General features: G+C 36.8%; 1 long non-coding RNA gene across 1 annotated transcript in view; it reads right to left on the minus strand.

The window, feature by feature from the left end:
* Positions 1 to 9,664: 9,664 nt before the first annotated feature.
* LOC126978216 (uncharacterized) overlaps positions 9,665 to 22,568 on the minus strand; it is a 112,069-nt gene continuing 99,165 nt past the window's right edge. The window contains exon 3 of the long non-coding RNA XR_007732545.1: positions 9,665 to 9,777. This is a non-coding gene — a long non-coding RNA (uncharacterized LOC126978216). The remainder of the gene's footprint in view (positions 9,778 to 22,568) is intronic.

A 22,568-nucleotide genomic window follows, 5' to 3' on the forward strand; every position in this document is an offset into this window, starting at 1 on the left:
CGTTCTTGAGCTATAAATGGTGTAACTAACACGACCTTGTTTTATAAATATATATTGATTAAAGATTTATTTTGTTTGAAAATTTCACTTTTTAAATTTAAAGTTTTTAGTTAAATATTTAATTTGCGATAGTTCTGTGGACTAGAATTACTTATATTTTTATTTTTTTCATGGCTATGCAGACCATACTGTATATCATCAAATATCGAAATTTCTAGAACCAGAACACTCTAGAATATTCAAATAGTTAGGACGTTTTCGTTTGTTCCTCGAAATTACGTGAATTTGTTTAGTTACTGTACAATTGTACTTTAAATAATCTTCATGTTTTAGGCATTTTGGAAGTTTACAGATTACTTCAAAAAATTTCAAGAACTTTTAAGACCACTTCAGGTTGACTTTAACAGTTAAATATATTTTTGAACTTTCTAGAGTATTCCGGAAATTTTTAAAACTTCTAAATCAAAAAATTTCTAAATCGTTTTATCGATCGATCGATTTCAACAGTTGCGCTAATTTTGAAAATTTCTAGACCATTTTAGAAAATTTTAGAACGTCCTAGTAAATTTCGGATTGATTTTAACAAATGCTTATGTTATAAATGTTATTTTGGAACTTTCTAGATCTTTTGACAAGCTTTCTTATACATCCAAGATCATTGAAACCATTTTAGAACTTTTTATATCATTTCAGATTTTTTTTGAATTTTCTAGACAATTCTGGACCAATTTTCTCGGCGAGTTGTCGGCGTGTCTTCGGTACTGTATTCAAAAATTAATTTTTATTTTGAAATAACTTTTGAATGATTGCGAAAAAAAAATGTTTTGTTATAAAACCTATTTATGATCTTTCCATTTAACACAATTTTTTTTTTTCAAAAACCCAATTCCCTCCAGATGAGGGTGTGAGGAGGCATCTGTTCGCCGGAACATATCTAAGCCTCTGTACGAAGGCGTCTATATTTTTAATTTTTAAATCTTTGGTGATCGTTGCGTTACGTACGTAACGTGGTGCCCCCACAATGACACGCAACGCAAGGTTTTCTTGTGCCTGCAGGCGATCCCGGTTCCACGAGATAAGAAATGGTTACCAAGCTGATGCTGCATAGGTCAGCCTGGACCGTATGTACGTTTTATAAATCATCTCTCCATCCCAATGGTGTTATATACGTGTTTCTTGAAGCTGAGTCTCCGGTCAATGGTTACTCCCAGGTATTTGTCGTCCGGCTTCCATGGGAGTTCCTCCAACATCAGCTTCAAGGGTGAGGGTAGGTGCGTGCGTGTAATCTGCAAGGTGGTGGAGTGTTCCGCTCTAAAACCAAATTGTTCTTCTCTAGACTGAATATAGGGCGTCATGTTTTTAGTAAGACTCTCTAAACTATCTACTCTAGAGCCTAGCCTACTCCATCAAGCAGCGTTCTTCCATACAAATGTACTCCCGTTTTTTCTCCTTGGACAATGCTTCCAGACAGGAGACTTTTTGTCAAAACACAAGATATCCTAAAACTATGTCTGTACGTTTTGTTTTTTTCGATCAACTAACGACATAAGAAAATATGAATCTTCAAACATCGTGGAAAATGCCATTTTTATACCGCCCTGTTCAGACAAACACGTAACAATTTTAAAAGGCTTTTAAAAAAATGGAAAACGTACCGACATAGACTCATTCTTCCTAAAAATATTGTATTAAAATTTTTTTTGGTAGGTTCCATATTCTAGAGGAAAACAGAGCAATACGAAACCTCTATTTAGTCAAAATTTTGTAGGTAAAATCGGTCTGAGCTGCATTTGTCCCTATCGCACATTTCGGAGGAAGGCTGGAGGTGAGGGGTGTTGGTGGCCGAAGTATAACTTATGAGCCATGCACATAATATATAGTGCATCGCCCAGATACTATGGGTTTGCTTGTCGATTTAGTAGAATTTATTTATTAATAATGTGAGATGTATTGTATGTATAAATTATACACGCAAATACAAGTATAAGGGCGCGTTTCCACTGACACGGAGCTGACATGGAGTAGAGATTTTGAGTAGGTAGACTGTGACTGTTCTACTCATGAACCGATAATGTATATATTTATTTTGATATAAAGGTACTGTAAATATATTATAATAAAATATGTAAAAGGGGGTGCTTATTATTACACACAAAACATAATATACTTATTTTTCAAATAATTAAGTAATTTGTTATATCGTTATTTCTACTCTTTCCCGTACAGGTTAATTTTTTGGAATACGAAAGTCAATCAATTCAAGTAGTAGCATTCGCAGATATTTTTTCTAGATTTGCTTCCACGTTTCGCATAGATCCGTCATCTTTTTCAATTGTTTCATAAAGTTATTTCCTTAGGGCCCGATAAAATAATTTTATAGAATTTTGACTGTGTAAACATGAAAAATGAAATGATAAAACTTTATGCCTTTCTTACGTCTTACGTATTCCGGCTGATGATGACGTGTATGAAACACGGTAATGAATAATTGTGATTTCTTTTCAATTTTAACATATTTTTGTTAAGTATACAAAAATCAGTAAATTCATTTTCTATTCCATCTGTCGTATTAATTTCATCAATTTTATATTGCATTTTACTTCCACATTGGAATCATCATCTATAAGGCAATCACGAGTAATACCAAAAAAAACATTTTGGTTATCCTCGAATAACCTGCTTTTGACATTGTCCAGTCCAGTTTACTACAAACATACAGTAGTACCGCACATAGTACAGTAGTATAGATTTGGGAGTATAACAATGAATTTAATAATTCCGCAATAATTGTGGTTTTTTTCGTAGTTTACAGACTTTTCCAAAATTTTACGTTATAATACGCTTGCGGCTCTCTGGAGCCTACAATTCATCATCACTCTGATCAATTGTAGTGTGTTGAAGCTCTTCAGCTTTTAACTATACATTTAACTTATACAGAGGAGACATATCACTTATCAGGCTCAAATTCGAGCCGCCCTGATCAATTCTTATCATCACCAGTATGCTTTTCACTTTGCAGTCCAACAATGCAGCACCGAGCTACATACACTTTTGTTAGAACGTTTTGCCCAAGAACCATCTGCAACTACTACTATCACAGGACAGCAAACTTTATCCACTTCTCTCTTTAAAATAGCAAGCCTTATTTCTTCTACACCATCTGCGATCAAAAAAGTGCCACTGAGATAGTGACACTTCTGATTACATCTGATCTTATTAATGTATTATCATCACGACAAAGTCGTTCCAGCTGTCTGTCCTTATGTATGCATAGATCTTTAAAACTACGTAACGGATATTGATGCGGTTTTTAATAGATAGAACATGTAGTGTTTGTAGGCCCCCCACAAGATGGTCCGGTTGGAACTGAGAAAGTAATTTGTCCAGTAGTGGACGTCTTCCGGATAAAATGATGATGATGATGATAGTAGAGAAACACTGATCTTTTTAGAGTTGTTTATCTCTCTAATGTGATGTCATAAATAAACACATATTTTCCGCGTACATAGCAAACGCTCACGCGCTGGCTGAACCGTGCGAGATAGATCAAAATGTGCTAGAGTACTTGTATTGTACAACATTGTTGTTCGACGACAAAGTGCGCGGTGGTAGGTATATGTCTATCACTTAGGGTTAATCCACAATACCCATTTTTTATCCTTTACTATTTGCGAGAAATAATGGCTTATTTACGAAGCAAATTTAAACAATACAGCATTAATCCTTGTAAAATTAAGTATACATTGTGCATTTAATATAGATCAACATGGCCTTTTCCAGCATTTAATTTAAATGAATATTTTCGAAGATATTAAATATTTAAAATATATATTGACACATAAATTTTTCAGTAGGTAGTGAAAATAATTACTCAAATTCCGATTTACAAGCCGAGGGAGAGCAGAGTCAAAGTATAGCAACGTTACAAATCCGTGTATCAATAGCCAGGGTCAAAAACTAATGAGCGAGTACGGAGTAAGTTGATAAATGAAACGGGATTTGTGGCGTGCGCGCATCCTATCATACGCATTACTCACACGAAACACGGGCTATTCACGCTCTTAATAAAGTAATTGGTCTTAAACTCTCGGGATTGTGGGTGTCCTTTCCCGGTTTTAGAAGCATCACCACCTTGCCTACTTTCCAGGCCTCTGGAAAATGGCCGGAGCGGAATATGCCGTTGAAAATGGTAGGCGTCTGATAAGCCTCAACACCTGGCCTGGAATGACGAACATCTGGTCTTGGTCTTGGTCGCTTGTCTGTCTGCCTGCTAGATATGCCTCCACATGTTCCTCCACCCTTCTGGTGTGCTCCAAGTGGTGGGATCCAAGTCTGGATTTGGTACAAACTGTAGATCCAGACTGTCGTCCAGGATTTCCGCTTTGTCTGCCGCTACGAACATCAGAAGGCCTTCCTGATCTAAAAGTGGTTGGACCGGTCTGGGGCTGCTGGAGAACTGTTTGCATAGTTTGTGGACTAAGGGTACTTCATCATTTATATATAAAATGTGGCTTTCTCACCCCACGGCTGCGTACTCATTCAAAGCTATGCGCACTTGCTCTATAAGATGGTTGAGAGAGTTGTTGAGTGCATGAAAACTTTAGGATGACAATGATGAAACCGCAACGGCCCAACTTCGGAAATGGTTGGAGGTTAACCCTACAGCTCTCGCCCTAATCCAGGAGCCGTGGGTTAGGCGGGGCCGGATATGCCATCTCTCCAATATCGGAGGTAAGCTTATACATTACTCAGGACCAGAACACCCTAGAGCCTGTATCTACATTTCTAATAATCTACATGTGCAACCCCTAACAGATTTTTGTTACAGAGACTTATGCGCAATAAAAATACTGGACAGACACATCCTTCCAACTCACCAGAGAGCGATAGTGGTCGCCTCCGTCTATATGCCGGACGGGGAAGACCCACCGCCGGAAGAACTTGTCAAACTGGTGAACTACTGCGAGACAACCAAGAGCGAGCTTATTGTGGCTGCAGACTGCAATGCACATCACCCGCTCTGGGGCATGCAAACAACCAACAAAAGGGGTAAGCAACTCACTGAATACCTTTTTTCTACTAACCTTAATATCTTGAATGTAGGTTCAGAACCCACCTTTGTAAATAGAAGGAGCAAAACAATTATAGACATCACCTTAGCAACAGAGGGAGTGTCTGATTATATATCCAATTGGCATGTGTCGAAAGAAGCATCCTGCTCAGACCACAAATGGATACTTTTTAACATGGAGGTAAACATCACTACACCGCCTCCCAAGAGGAAACCCCGCAGAACGAATCTTACTCAGTACAAGTCGCTGATGGAATCGCGTCTAAAGGACGAAACACTCCCAGCCAGGATAATCGGAGTAGACAACATCGAAAACCAAATAGAAAAAATATACGAATTCATGACTGCCAGTTATCATGCTACATGTCCCCTCACCAGCCCTCAATCAGACAGACCAAGACCCCAGACCTGGTGGGGACCTGAATTAGAAAGGCTCAGGAAAAAAGTGAGGAGACATCTGAACCGCGCAATGAACACAGGCGATCAATACGACTGGGACATCTACAAAGAGTGTAAGTCTGAATACAAGAAACGCATCAGATACAGAAGATCAGAAGGCTGGCGTAAATTTTGCAGCAGCATCCAATGCCATAACCAGGCCAACAGGGCAAGGAAATTAATCTCTAACCAACCCAGGCAAATCCTTGGATCCCTGCTGAAACCTGACGGTACATTTACCAACTCACCAGAGGAAACAGAGCGAGTCCTGACGGAAACTCACTTTCCAGGATGCAAAATAATGCAGCATATCGAGTGGGTAAATGAAAACATAACCGCTGAGGAAGCTGACTGGCAACAAGCACACAAGTTGGTGACAACCGATAAAATAAAGTGGGCTATAAATTCCTTTCACCCCTTTAAGTCAGCAGGACCTGATGGGATCTTTCCCGCCTTGTTGCAATGGGGAGGAGAAGGTCTCCACAACCGGCTGATCAACATTTTCAGGGCGTGTCTAGCGCATAGATACATCCCTAGGATATGGAGGGAAGTTAAAGTGATCTTCATACCTAAACCAGGTAAAAGTGACTATTCAAACGCTAAATCTTACAGACCCATAAGCCTTACCTCTTTTACCCTAAAGACCCTAGAAAGGTTGTGTGAAAGAGAACTGAGGGAGAATTACCTTAAGAACATACCCCTACACCCCAACCAACACGCATACAGTCAGGGTAAAAGCACCGAATCTGCACTCCACGCTGTAGTGAACGTTATAGAGGGCGCACTTTCGGAAAAAACCTTTTGTCTAGGAACTTTCGTGGACATTGAAGGAGCCTTCGATAAGACAAAATTTACAAAAATAAAAGAAGCATTACACCGCCATGGAGTATGTACAACTCTGTCATCATGGATTGAAAACATGCTCAAACACAGAGTGATTTTTCTAAATGAAAGTGAGACACAGAAAGCATTTGTAGCTAAAGGCTGCCCCCAAGGAGGAGTTATCTCACCTCTTTTATGGAACTTGGTAGTAAATGATCTAATTACCACTCTAAACGAAAATCACTACTTTACGGTAGGCTACGCAGACGACCTAACTATATTAATAAGCGGAAAGTTTGCCAGTACTATATGTGAAGTAACAAATGCAGCATTGAAAATCGTGGAAAGATGGTGCATAGATAACGACCTATCAGTCAACCCACATAAAACAGAATTGGTATTGTTCACAAACAAAAGAGTCCTGGGTAACTATAAACTGCCAAAACTGTTTAACACCGAACTCCAACTAAACAGCGAAGTGAAATACTTAGGAGTTATACTTGACAGCAAGTTAAACTGGGCGGCCCACTTGGAAACAAAAATAAATACAGCTACCGTAACCTTCTGGCAATGCCGTAGAATGTTGGGAAAGACATGGGGACTTGCCCCGAACATCGTACTATGGCTCTACACAGCTGTGATACGACCTATGATATGTTACGGCGCAGTTGTATGGTGGCCACGCACCAAGCTGATCACTACTTGTAATAAACTGCAATGATTCCAAAGACTAGCGTGTATGGCTATCACAGGATGTATGCGAACTACACCTACCGCGGCTGTAGAAGCTATGCTGAATCTTCCGGCACTACACCTCTATATAAAACAAGAGGCGGCCTGCGCCGCAGTAAGGTTGAAGACATTAAATCTTTGGAAAACCACTCAATCCCCACACCCAGAGGTTCTAAATGAGGTGATTGAAAAGGAGCCTCTGCTGTTGGCAGTAAGTGATAGATCTCCAAAGGAATACATATTCGATAAGAGATACAAAATACAGCTGCATGAAGAACTGAAAGAGGACCTCAGTATAAAAAACCTCAGGATTTTCACAGATGGCTCAAAGACAAGGTCGGGCACGGGATACGGAGTGTTCTCGGATGACCTAAATATAAGAATAGCTGCATCACTAGGAGCTCATAGCACTGTCTTCCAAGCAGAATGTATGGGTATCATAGAAGCAGTCACTGCTACTTTGACTCGAAAGGTAAAAGACTACTCCATCCGCATCCTCTCAGATAGCAAATCAGTACTACAAGCCCTACAAAGCCACACTATCACCTCTAAGCTAATATACAACTGTCACCAATGTCTGAGGGAGTTATGCGAAAATAACAACCAAGTAACTCTTCAATGGATAAAGGGACACAGTAACTCACGAGGGAATGATGCCGCTGATGAATTGGCCAGGAGAGGCTCAGCGATGACAGCAAAAGGAGCAGAACCAACTATCCCTCTCCCGCCTAGCTGGCCTACGAAGGTAATACGCCAACACACCAAGGAATTACATAATAAGTACTGGATGAACGTAAGTGGGTGTAGACAAGCAAAAGAAGCTCTACCACAAATAGACCCCAAGCTCTCTCGCAAGCTAGTAAAACTTCCACGACCTAGGTTACGGTTATCTGTTCAATATAGGTGTCACCGACAGCCCACTGTGCAGAGCCTGCACGGAGGCGGACGAAACGGCCGCACACGTCATTTTGGAGTGTAGGAGTGTGGCCTCATACCGGGCCAAACACCTGGGGTCACCGAGGACTCTCCCCGAGGTCATGGGTGACATCAGAGGTTTGATACATTACCTTGAGGAACTAGGGTGGCAGGATTAGCCGCCCTCCTCACCACGCAAAATAGGCGCGCTGTAGTCGTCGAGTTGCGGATAATAGCCCGTGATAACCTATAACCTATAACCTATAGGATGACAATTTTTAGGAAGAATGGTAATTCGGATTACAAATAGTTAGGAAGAACAATTTCTGGTAAAGAAATTTAGGTGAGCCAATATGGACCCAAAAGAAACGGTGGATGATTAAAACTGAAGAAAAAATTCACATTCAAATTCAACTAATTTTATTCAGAATACGATAAAAGATCACTAACAGAACGTCAAAAACTGCAACCACCCATTCGAAAATTTATGTTTCAGACATGGCTCGACCGACTCCATCGCGGGTGGGGTCCATTTGAAAGGGCTTGACAAAACTTAGATTTTGAAATCAATTCCAATTGGATTTTAAGAAATCTAAAAAAAAAAATACAAATTTTTTTTTTTTTCATATGTGTATTTTTGGAATAACTTTTAAGCGGGCTTATCGATCGATTCCAAAAACTAATGAAGATTTCAATGAGAATTGGCAAAAACCTTCTCAAAAGAATCTTTTGAGAAGGTTTCTTTTACATCCTAGATCATTGATACCATTTTAGATCATTTTTTTTGAATTTTCTAGACAATTCCGGATCAATTTTATCAGTTGCACGCAATTTGGAACTTCCCATTTCATTTCAGAAACTTTTTTCTAGACAGAGAAGGACAGATATATATAATTTCACATTATTGCCACCCAAAACCAACCACTTCCACCCATTCCGACCAAACTCCCTTATGCACACCAGGGGACCTAGGAGTATTTGCCATCCCAACGGGCATTTGATCGAAATTGCGGATAATATAGAAGACCGTGGACATACTGACGAACATTACAATTTTATATAATATATTAAGATTAAGATTATTTGACACTTATTTCATCCATTTACATCTAGGCCCAATAGTTAATGAAAGGGTATCCGTCTCCTTTGTTTTCTACTTTTCCATCGCGACAATCCAGCCACTATGCACCAAGTAGGTCACTACGAAATGCTCGAGTTATCAATAAGTGCGAAGGTCATACTAGGCATGTGGGTTCCATATTCCGGAAAGAAGGAACTGAAAATGAAATAGGCCTCCAATCATTGGTTTATAATAATTCCAGGATTTAAGTTGAACGCTGACGCTGAACCTGCCTTGCTGCAAATATAGTTTCTGAGGACGTCGCTTCACTTCAAGCATTCCCCACGTTCCTGGCACAACTAGCTGGACGATATACACGATACTAGAAGGTGCCGCACAGTGAATATATTCCGAGAGATAAATCAAGACGTCCCTCGGGAGGACTGGAACAACTGCCTACTTTATTTAAACAGTGATTTCAAAGAATGCAAAACTGTGTATCACAGTGTCACAAAGTAGAGATGGATACTTACGTATTAAATATAGTGATATGTCACTAAATAACATGACCATTATTAATGAGAATCCTGTGACTTAAGTACAGCTCTTTTAAATAAAACAAATAATTGAATGATTTATTGCTATATTTTGTTTTGAATTTTATTAATTTCTTTTATTTGCTTCATGATTTTATTAGCATTTGCCTTTGTGAGCAACCGATGCACCGCGACACTCACATCTGTAATTTGAAAAGTAAGAATAATTAAAATAGATTAAACGCTCACACTTATAATTAATTATAAGTTATTAATTCTTGATGACGAACATATTTAACTACATAGTTATAATAATAATACCACCACAATTCTTACAACATAATATTTAGATTTACTTAACGAAGATATTATTATTGTGACTGGGCATTTCATGTTTCACCTGTGGGAGGCTCCTTTGCACAGGATGCCGCCAAGATTGTGGGTACCACAACAGCGCCTATTTCTGCCTTGAAGCAATAATTTGTAAACGTTGTTGTGTTTCGGTTTGAAGGGCGCTGTAGCTAGTGAAATTACTGGGCAAATGAGACTTAACATGTTATGTCTCAAGGTGAAGAGCGCAATTCCAGTACCGCTAAGAATTGGGCAGGGCGTATCAATTACCATCAGCTGAACGTCCTGCCCGTCTCGTCAATTATTTTCAATTAAAAAAAAACTTTTATAAGCTCTAATATTGCTAAACATACCAGATCATATGTATACGATTCAATAGCACATCATTTCGGAAACATTACTCCCGGATAAGCAAGACACCTGATATAGGTACAATGAAGTTACCCTTTCCAAGATATAAACGTCGTTTTAACACATGAAGCCAGAAAATAGGCACAGGAACTCCCTGATGTACCTAATCATGCATCCTAGCCGTGTTAGGATTTATTGCAATTATCATGAGACAATTCATTTTATTTCTTTATCTTTATATTAATAAACTTCCTTTGATTTTCAATCTAATTGCAAAGGAGGTATTCCAATTCACAATAGCTACTTATTCACTGTACTTGTAGTCGTACCATCAAAAATTATCAATTTATTATAATTAGTAGCAGCGATGGAAGAGCAGAATATACTAAGAATAGTTGAAAATACTTAAAAGGGTTAGTACTTAATAGTTGAAAATACTCAAGAAAAATGATGATAAGTCATCACCGCCACCACAGCAGAGTGTGTGTAACTCAGCCACCTCAGGGGCGATGATTGCTTTGAAATTGATGGTACGCACTTCATGTGTAATGTTTTGTTATTTTTTTTTTAATTCATAAGCTCTATCTTATTATCACAGAACTATCTTTATCTTAACAGATTTTCCGGAATACTTACATGCATTGGTTGTCATATGTCTGTCCATTACTGCCACAGACAGGAACGTAGTCATGTGCACACGCAAAATCACAGAAGAGTTTTGATTTTGCACTTGCCCAAGCAACGATTGATAAAATCAATGTAACAACTGAAATAAAAATGTTTAGTTCTTTAAATATTTGTATGTCATTTAAGACTATAACAAAAGAAACGGTGGATGATTACAAGTGAAGAAAAAATTCACATTCAAATTCAACTAATTTTATTCAGAATACGATAAAAGATCACTAACAGAACGTCAAAAACTGCATTCGACATGAGAACGGGCTCACTCAGTGGGCGTTTTCTTTTTTAACTTCCCGCTACTAAAACTGAAAATTTTCAACAATTCGGGATGTTCTTGGTTTTACCCTGTTTTTCGAAAATCGAGTTTGCATCAGAAATTTTAAGGGCCTAGGAAGCTTCCCTGCTATTCTCGCGATGGTGTCCGTACATCTGAATATATGTATGTGTGTGTGTATGTATGGATGTATGTTAATCTCTTATAACTTTTGTACGCTACGACCGATTCCATTGCAGTTGGTGGCATTCTAAACGGCTTGACAAAATATATTTTGAATACAATTGGACCGATTCGGACCGGTGGAATTTAAGAAATTTTAAACGGGTTTATCGATCGATTCCAAAATCTAAGAATAAAGTGTCTTTCAATTTGTTTATATTAAATAAGAATTATTTTAAACACAATCTATACGGTGTACTACAAAGAAACTAAATCCTCTAAATTTTCAATTTTCAGCCAGGCTTCCCTTAACCGTATTATGTTTAATTACAATGATTTTTGTAAGTAATAATCGTACATAATAAATAAGTTATCACTTAACGATTGTGATCAAACGGTGGAAACAAATAGATGATACTTACAAAGTAATAGTTTCATGACGAATGGTTTTATTTCCTTCTATCAACTTGACCAACTATGAGGAGACTTGCAGGCGATTAGTAGTAATGTAAACCTACTTCGTTTGCTTTATATAGGAACCCCACAAGGAAGTCATTATAATTGTTTGTTCAAAGTAGTTTTTTAAGAACTAATTATTTTATTCCATTTTAATTTATAATTAACAAATTGTTATTTGTTCAGGTTATCGCGCTATGAAATAATAATTTATTTTTAAATTAAAGTAGATGCCACATAACTAACTAGCTTCGCCTCTATATCCCGCCCCATAATATTATATGATAATATTTCAATTACAATGGGAAGACTATAGGAACTGCTTTTTTTATGAAAATAAGGGACGAGAGGAGCCAGACGTTCAGCTGATGGTAATTGATGCGCCATGCCCATTACAATGCAGTGCCGCTCAGGATTATTGAAAGACCCAAAAATTTTTGACTAAAACTGCGCTCGTTACCTTAAGATATAAGATGATAAGTCTCATTTGCAACTTTTATTTTTTTTATTTCTCATTGTCTACTCCAGATGTCACGAGGGGCTGCTGAAAACCAGTGTTGTGTAGGTGTCTTCTGCACTAACACAACAATATACTGAGTCAGCTCCTTTTAGCAGGGAATCACGCGCACACAGTTATTTTTTGTTTGTGGTTCTTTTTATAATATTTGTGTAAAAGGGGTTAGTAATTTAAACGCACTTAAAATTGAAATATTTGTATTTTACACTTTCCACTAATAACTTTTATAACATTGAATACAATTTGGGCAGCGTTACCCCTTACAGTTCACAATGAGTAATGTTCTCTCTTCGAAGTCGAGTTTTCTTCTCACCCCCTGTGTGAGGGCGGAAGGAGGGTGTCAGGGCGGAGCCCTATACCCTGGCTCTTCTTCTCCCAAGACATCGCTACTTGTTGGGGGCACAACGATATTTTGTTTTTTTTTTTGCTAGTTTTTTTCGTAGTGCCTTAGCTTGTAGCTTAGTCAGTGAGTCTGTCAGTTTTCTTTGGTTTCGGGGTCTTGTGGAGTTTTTGTCATCCTCGTATTCAATAGTTCCCTTGAATACGCCTTCATTTTTCTTCAACCCTCTTCATCTGGGGGTCTTGTATGTAGCGGGGCAATTGACTTTTTGAAAAAAAGAAATTGATTTTATGTATTTTAAAACTTTATTATTAAAAATATTGATATTGAATGGAAAAAACTTATCAATTAGTTATAAATTAATAAAAATTGATGAAATTTAAATAAAAATCACGTGATTATAAACGCGCCATGATTGGTCACCATAGTTGTGACGTCATAATGTTATAGCTATTTAATAACAGTACAACGTTTACGGCTTTTACACGTGACTAGACAATAATATTGAAAATTTATTGCTAAAATACGAGTTGTTAGTTGGTTCCGATTAGCTATGTGTGATAAAGGATTTATTAAGGCAAAGTCCGATAATATTCCTGATGTTGATATATTTATTTATGATCATCGATTTTTAAAAATGACGCACGGTTTAATTCTTCTGAAGTTCGAGGTGCCAAGGCATCAAGGTAAGTCTGTTTAAAAAAATAATATAATAAATGAAAATAAGTAAGTATTTATTCTCCATTACATTAAATATAATTATTTATTTCATAAATTGTAGAGCATCGCGTGAGAGTTACGGCGACAAAGCTATAGGTTATGTTCAACTAAGTCGTAAAAATAATATTTGTATTGTAAAAGGACGGGTATGTCCAGAACATTGAGTTCGGAGTAAAGCTTATTCAGTTACTTTAACTATTAATGAAAAGTCAAGAGAAATTCAGGATGTTCAATGCCATGACTGTGCAGCTTCACCAGGTAATTTATACTCCTATTAAATTAAAGGTTTTGATGTTGTAAGCAATAATAATCGTTTATATTGTGTCTACTTATGTGGACCCATCGTAGAAGTGAAGATCCGACACCAACAGAAGTCGCTTGCTATTGGAAAAAATCGATTATCAGGTTATAAAAAATTCGATTTTGTTATTTTTGTTTTTTGTTTGGGATTATTACGGTGCACTGCTTGAAACCATTTATTTCGATGTTTGTCATCTTGGGGAACATTTAAAAACATTTTGTCAGGAGTTTTATTTGTAGTATAATGGTACAAAACAAGAACGATAGCTTTTGAGGTTCGACATTTTTAATATAAATTTAAATATTTAACAATGACAACAAAATTAAATAGTTCAAAACACTGTATTTATTATTATTCTATCAACTGCAATGAGTGAAAACTAACATTATGACGTCACACGCGCTCGGGTTTGTTCGGGAGTTGTCGGCGTGTCTTCGGTACTGTATTTAAAAATTAATTTTTATTTTGAAATAACTTTTGAATGATTGCGAAAAAAAATTGTTTTGTTATAAAACCTATATATGATCTTTCCATTTAACACATTTTTTTTTTTTCAAAAACCCAATTCCCTCCAGATGAGGGTGTGAGGAGGCATCTGTTCGCCGGAACATATCTAAGCCTCTGTACGAAGGCGTCTCTATTTTTAATTTTTAAATCTTTGGTGATCGTTGCGTTACGTACGTAACGTGGTGCCCCCACTATGACACGCAACGCAAGGTTTTCTTGTGCCTGCAGGCGATCCCGGTTCCACGAGATAAGAAATGGTTACCAAGCTGATGCTGCATAGGTCAGCCTGGACCGTATGTACGTTTTATAAATCATCTCTCCATACCAATGGTGTTATACGTGTTTCTTGAAGCTGAGTCTCCGGTCAATGGTTACTCCCAGGTATTTGTCGTCCGGCTTCCATGGGAGTTCCTCCAACATCAGCTTCAAGGGTGAGGGTAGGTGCGTGCGTGTAATATGCAAGGTGGTGGAGTGTTCCGCTCTAAAACCAAATTGTTCTTCTCTAGACTGAATATAGGGCGTCATGTTTTTAGTAAGACTCTCTAAACTATCTACTCTAGAGCCTAGCCTACTCCAGCAAGCAGCGTTCTTCCATACAAATGTACTCCCGTTTTTTCTTCTTGGACAATGCTTCCAGACAGGAGACTTTTTGTCAAAACACAAGATATGCTAAAACTATGTCTGTACGTTTTGTTTTTTTCGATCAACTAACGACATAAGAAAATATGAATCTTCAAACATCGTGGAAAATGCCATTTTTATACCGCCCTGTTCAGACAAACACGTAACAATTTTAAAAGGCTTTTAAAAAATGGAAAACGTACCGACATAGACTCATTCTTCCTAAAAATATTGTATTAAAAATTTTTTTGGTAGGTTCCATATTCTAGAGGAAAACAGAGCAATACGAAACCTCTATTTAGTCAAAATTTTGTAGGTAAAATCGGTCTGAGCTGCATTTGTCCCTATCGCACATTTCGGAGGAAGGCTGGAGGTGAGGGGTGTTGGTGGCCGAAGTATAACTTATGAGCCATGCACATAATATATAGTGCATCGCCCAGATACTATGGGTTTGCTTGTCGATTTAGTAGAATTTATTTATTAATAATGTGAGATGTATTGTATGTATAAATTATACACGCAACTACAAGTATAAGGGCGCGTTTCCACTGACACGGAGCTGACATGGAGTAGAGATTTTGAGTAGGTAGACTGTGACTGTTCTACTCATGAACCGATAATGTATATATTTATTTTGATATAAAGGTACTGTAAATATATTATAATAAAATATGTAAAAGGGGGTGCTTATTATTACACACAAAACATAATATAGTTATTTTTCAAATAATTAAGTAATTTGTTATATCGTTATTTCTACTCTTTCCCGTACAGGTTAATTTTTTGGAATACGAAAGTCAATCAATTCGAGTAGTAGCATTCGCAGATATTTTTTCTAGATTTGCTTCCACGTTTCGCATAGATCCGTCATCTTTTTCAATTGTTTCATAAAGTTATTTCCTTAGGGCCCCATAAAATAATTTTATAGAATTTTGACTGTGTAAACATGAAAAATGAAATGATAAAACTTTATGCCTTTCTTACGTCTTACGTATTCCGGCTGATGATGACGTGTATGAAACACGGTAATGAATAATTGTGATTTCTTTTCAATTTTAACATATTTTTGTTAAGTATACAAAAATCAGTAAATTCATTTTCTATTCCATCTGTTGTATTAATTTCATTAATTTTATATTGCATTTTACTTCCACAATGGAATCATCATCTATAAGGAAATCACGAGTAATACCAAAAAAAAACATTTTGGTTATCCTCGAATAACCTGCTTTTGACATTGTCCAGTCCAGTTTACTACAAACAAACAGTAGTACCGCACATAGTACAGTAGTATAGATTTGGGAGTATAACAATGAATTTAATAATTCCGCAATAATTGTGGTTTTTTTCGTAGTTTACAGACTTTTCCAAAATTTTACGTTATAATACGCTTGCGGCTCTCTGGAGCCTACAATTCATCATCACTCTGATCAATTGTAGTGTGTTGAAGCTCTTCAGCTTTTAACTATACATTTAACTTATACAGAGGAGACATATCACTTATCAGGCTCAAATTCGAGCCGCCCTGATCAATTCTTATCATCACCAGTATGCTTTTCACTTTGCAGTCCAACAATGCAGCACCGAGCTACATACACTTTTGTTAGAACGTTTTGCCCAAGAACCATCTGCAACTACTACTATCACAGGACAGCAAACTTTATCCACTTCTCTCTTTAAAATAGCAAGCCTTATTTCTTCTACACCATCTGCGATCAAAAAAGTGCCACTGAGATAGTGACACTTCTGATTACATCTGATCTTATTAATGTATTATCATCACGACAAAGTCGTTCCAGCTGTCTGTCCCTATGTATGCATAGATCTTTAAAACTACGTAACGGATATTGATGCGGTTTTTAATAGAGAGAACATGTAGTGTTTGTTGGTCACAAGATGGTCCGGTTGGAACGGAGAAAGTAATTTGTCCAGTAGTGGACGTCTTCCGGATAAAATGATGATGATGATGATAGCAGAGAAACACTGATCTTTTTAGAGTTGTTTATCTCTCTAATGTGATGTCATAAATAAACACATATTTTCCGCGTACATAGCAAACGCTCACGCGCTGGCTGAACCGTGCGAGATAGATCAAAATGTGCTAGAGTACTTGTATTGTACAACATTGTTGTTCGACGACAAAGTGCGCGGTGGTAGGTATATATCTATCACTTAGGGTTAATCCACAATACCCATTTTTTATCCTTTACTATTTGCGAGAAATAATGGCTTATTTACGAAGCAAATTAAAACAATACAGCATTAATCCTTGTAAAATTAAGTATACATTGTGCATTTAATATAGATCAACATGGCCTTTTCCAGCATTTAATTTAAATGAATATTTTCGAAGATATTAAAGATTTAAGATATATATTGACACATAAATTTTTCTGTAGGTAGTGAAAATAATTACTCAAATTCCGATTTACAAGCCGAGGGGGAGCAGAGTCAAAGTATAGCAACGTTTCAAATCCGTGTATCAATAGCCAGGGTCAAAAACTAATGAGCGAGTACGGAGTAAGTTGATAAATGAAACGGGATTTGTGGCGTGCGCGCATCTCATCATACGCATTACTCACACGAAATACGGGCTATTCATGCACACATAGATCGTTGTGTTTCAGGTGCGGCGCGACCGCAATATTTTTATCAAATACCTTTTTTTCAAATTACGCTTGACCCGGGTCCCCTCTTAATAAAGTAATTGGTTTATAACTCTCGGGATTGTGGGTGTTCTTTCCCGGTTTTAGAAGCATCGGAGCGGAATATGCCGTTGAAAATCCGCATGAACGCAACCACACTCTTCACTGGCATATTTCTCAGTGCTTCGTTTGTAATTTGGTCAAGACCAGGTGCTTTTCTTGTAGGTAGGCGTCTGATAAGCCTCAACACCTGGCCTGGAATGACGAACATCTGGTCTTGGTCTTGGTCGCTTGTCTGTCTGCCTGCTAGATATGCCTCCACATGTTCCTCCACCCTTCTGGTGTGCTCCAAGTGGTGGGATCCAAGTCTGGATTTGGTACAAACTGTAGATCCAGACTGTCGGCCAGGATTTCCGCCCTGTCTGCCACTGCGAACATCAGAAGGCCTTCCTAATCTAAAAGTTGTTGGATCGGTCTGGGGCTGCTGGAGAGCTGTTTGCATTGTTTGTGGACTGATGGTACTTCATCATTTATATATAAAATGTGGCTTTCCCACCCCACAGTACTTTGCTGTATCAAATCGCGTAAAACAATGTTAGCACCTTAAACGGTAGATTAGCGGCATCTAGCGGTAGTGGAAAGAACAACATAATTGGTTCTAACTTAGTTTTCAACAAACTTAGGTTTTACATTATCGGCCTCCAAGGGCAACATGTATTATCTAGACTTCCTTCTGTAACCGTGACTGGACCTCTCCTATTAAAAAATTACCAGAAGTGATGGGAAGTTCATCATCAATAGAGGCGCTTATAGGTGATAAAGGACGAGAGTTAACACAAGCTTCCACTCGCGATAATAACGTGAAATATTCTTCGAAAGTCAATAGCGTCTGACCGATAACGCGTTGAAGATGAACCTTAATAGATTTAACGCCCGCTAACATTCAAAGCGTTTCTTAATTCTGTAACTGTCAAACATTGAGGAAATAAGTCTAATTCTTCTGGTGTTCTCTTGCATTCACAACGATATTTACACCTTTTTATAAATCTAAATATGTAAGCAGTTACTCTAACAAGTTTCGATAATTTAGAATAACGATTTAAAAAAAACAGGTCTTCATCGTCCTGTTGAATATGAGCATGAACATTAACATTAAGTAGCTTACTTTCTATATCAGTAACTGGAATATCACTGGTCATTCAAGGAATAAATTTTTAATGATGTAAAAACTGTGGTCCATGCCACCACATATGACAATCTTTCAAATAATTGGATTAAAACCACGAGTTGCTAAATCGGCAGGATTATCCATAGATTTTATGTCATGCCACTGATCACTACTAGTAACATTCAAAATTTCTTTGGTGCGGTTAGTCACAAAAGTTTTCCATAAACTTGTTAGTTTACGTAACCATGACAAAACAATCGTAAAATCTGTCCACATATAAAGGGAATTATTATTAATATTTAAGCTTTTATTTACTCCTTCAACTAACTTTGATAAAGAACCGCTCCGCACAGTTCTAACCGGGGTAAAGATACTTGTTTCACGGGGGCTACTTTAGCGTTGGCTATAAGAAGTGACACATGCACTTTAGATTCAATGATTACTCTAACATAAACAGCAGCTGCGTAAGCTGAAGTAGAAGCATCGCTAAACCCATGTACTTCAATCCGCTCATAACCATCAAACTGAGTTTTAATCTAGCGATCTACGTGAATTGTATTCATACTCAATAATTGATCTTTCTAATTTGACCATTCTGCGGCTAGATCGGATGGAAGTTCATTAGTCCAACTAATACTGGTGACCCATAGTTTTTGCAAAAATATTATAGCTGTTACAATAATAGGACATAAAAACCCTAATGGATCGAAAGCTCGAGCTATACCAGACAGAACTGTGGTTTTGGTGAAAGATAAATTTTGTGCAGATACTTTAATATTTAATTCAAATACATCATGATTAGAATCCAATTTAACTCCTAAGGCTTTAATTGTATCATCCATCGTTATATCAATACTAGAAGTTTTAGCTTTTATACTTGATGTAAATCTGAAATGCCTGACAAAACCTCAGGACTGTTTGATGCCCATTTGTGCATTTCGAACTTTCCCTTAGACATAAGTCTCATTATGCTATTTTTTAATTCTAAAGCTTGTTCTTTGCTATTGGCACCCGACAACAGGTCATCGATATAAAAGTGTTTGTCAATAATTTTAACTAAATCAGGAAAATCAGCACGTTCATCTTGTGCAAGTTGTTTCAGAGTACGAATAGCAAGGAAAGGTGCACATGAAGTACCATAAGTAACTGTAAGTAAATGTTTTTCTTGTATAGCTGTTGTAGCGGAGGATCGCCAAAGAATGCGCTGATAATCAATATTCTTTCGAGAAACTAATATTTGCCGATACATTTGTTTTACGTCGGCAATCAGCGCTATTTTCTTAAATCTTGTTGAAGTGGCGGTCCTACTAACAACTCATCATTGTTCCGCTTATTAGTTTAGCCAATCCATCAAAAACTGTTCTGAGTGTTGTTGTACTGCTACATTCACGAGTGACGGCATGATGAGGTAGGTAATATACTTTTTGATCTGTTATGTTTTCACTGGGATTTATATCTTCCATGTGATGAAGTGATTGTTACTGATCCATAAAGTCTTTGTAATGTGGGTTGCTTAGCAAATTTCTTCTCTATGTGAATCAATCTTTGTTTTGCAATTTTAAAAGAATTTCCTTATCTTTCTTCATAACCTTCTTTAAAGGATAGTCGAACTATATATCGACCTTCTTCATATCTACAATGTATTTCTTTAAAGTGCTCCTCGCAATATTTATCTAACAACGTTATAGGTTTATCTTGTGGTGAGGCCTCCTCGATCTCCCTAAATTTCCTCAGTAACTGATCCATTTCGATAAGTGTAGTGTTGACTGTGATCGTATATGGGGATGAATCAGTTTTTGTCTTGGTTGTGCCTGATACTTACCATCCTAAACGTGAATTTTGAGCGATAAGAGATTTAATTTTCTACTCACTTGACTAAAAAGACAACAACATGGGCAGGTCCACTAGAACAGAGAAAAAGAGGAAAAAATCATCAAAGTAGTGCATTCAATGGCCGTGAGCGGCAGAGAATAGATAATACTGGACATCTCTGGAGGAGGCCGTTATCTTTCATTGAGAGGCTTCTAACTAAATAACCATGTCAGATCAATTAAACCAAAATATATTAATATTTATTTTAAATCTAACATTTATTTAACTATATCAGGTTGAGTAACGTACTCTACTAATATTTTCAAATCACACTAAAAACCTTGAAATGGTAAAATAATTAACTACCTAACCATATTAACATATAATATATAACATATATTAAGCAGACACTGGGAGAGGAGCGGTCATTCCCAGGATCTTTAGTTATAAATGTTTATGGTACGATATTATATTGTAATTCATATTTTACAAAAAAAAAATACGAATTACACTCCGGGAGTGCTGGAGTGAATGGTTAGGGAATAATTTCGCACTAATTGCTTTATTTATTTATTTAACACCAACAAGACAAATACTAACAAAAGTATAATAATATTTTTAACAATAAATAATAAATTCTATGTGTTGGCTTAATCATAGGTTACCTCACTACCTGTTACCTCATATCAAATCAATAATATTTAATAATAATTAAAAGTTATCAATATTTATAAATTATGTGAATAAAATATAATTTATATTAATAAAATGGAGTGATCGACCTTGTCGAAGGCCTTACTGAAGTCTGTGTAGATTGCTGTTATTGTGGTGATGGTACATCTAATTCTAGTAAGCTGACTTTACCACTCGAACAGAAAATACCGGCAGTTTCGCCTTTTATATTTCCGTGCATGACAATACTTGCATATCATTTTAATTTTTTTGATGACAATATCTGGATGTTTACTATATTGTTTTTTGCAATCATAATGGAAAGCTTCAAGTTCTAGACTCTTATCTGTAGTAGCTCATTGTTGGCGTATATTGGCTATTCTTTCTTTACTTGAGATCTTTTCCACTTCATGTTGAACAACACATTGACGATTTCAGATTGATTTTACTCGTGATCACGTTTCATCATTAGTAAGTGCTCTTTCTTCTTGTGTTTCATTTTACCGTGCGACTTTTTTTTGAAACCAGTTCAGGTTTCGAAAAAACCATTTTACGTTTTGGCATTGTGGCATTTGGTATTAATGAAATAAAGTTAAACATAAAAATTAGTCTTGCTTCCACGATGGAACTGACGGAAATTCACTGGATTTTGGTTTATAGACTGTTGAATATCAAAATTTCTAGTACCAGAACACTCCAGAGCATTCAAATAGTTCGATCGTGTTTGTGCTACGAAATAACTTGAATTTATATAATTAATGTTCACTCGTGCTTTGAATGTTCTTCACTGGACTGAGAACACGATAAAACTGACGAACAGTCACTGGATTTCGGTTAATGAATCGTCAAATATCGAAATTTCCAGGATTAAAGCACTCTAGAATATTCAAATAGTTCGGACGTTTTCATTCCTCGAAATTACGTGAATTTGTTTAATTACTGTTCACTTGTACTTTTAAATGATCTTCACTGGACTGAGAACACGACAGAACTGACGAACAGTCACTGGATTTCGGTTTATATATCGTCAAATATCGAAATTTCTAGAACCAGAACACTCTAGAATATTCAAATCGAAATTACGTGAATTTGTCTAATTACTGTACAATCGTACTTTAAATAATCTTCATGTTTTAGGCATTTTGGAAGTTTCCAGATTATTCCAAAAAATTTTAGAACTTTTAAGACCACTTCAGGTTGATTTTAACAGTTAAATATATTTTTGAACTTTCTAGAGTGTTCCGGAAATTTTTAAAACTTCTAAATCTAAAAAATTCTAAATCATTTTAAAATGTCTCAAATTATTTTGGATCGATTTCAACAGTTGCGCTAATTTTGGAATTTTCTAGATCATTTTAGACGTCCTAGAAAATTTCGGATTGATTTTAACAGTTGCAGTTATTATGGAACTTT

Source organism: Leptidea sinapis, chromosome 47 (genome assembly GCF_905404315.1).
Source record: "Leptidea sinapis chromosome 47, ilLepSina1.1, whole genome shotgun sequence".
NCBI classification, from domain to species: domain Eukaryota; kingdom Metazoa; phylum Arthropoda; class Insecta; order Lepidoptera; family Pieridae; genus Leptidea; species Leptidea sinapis.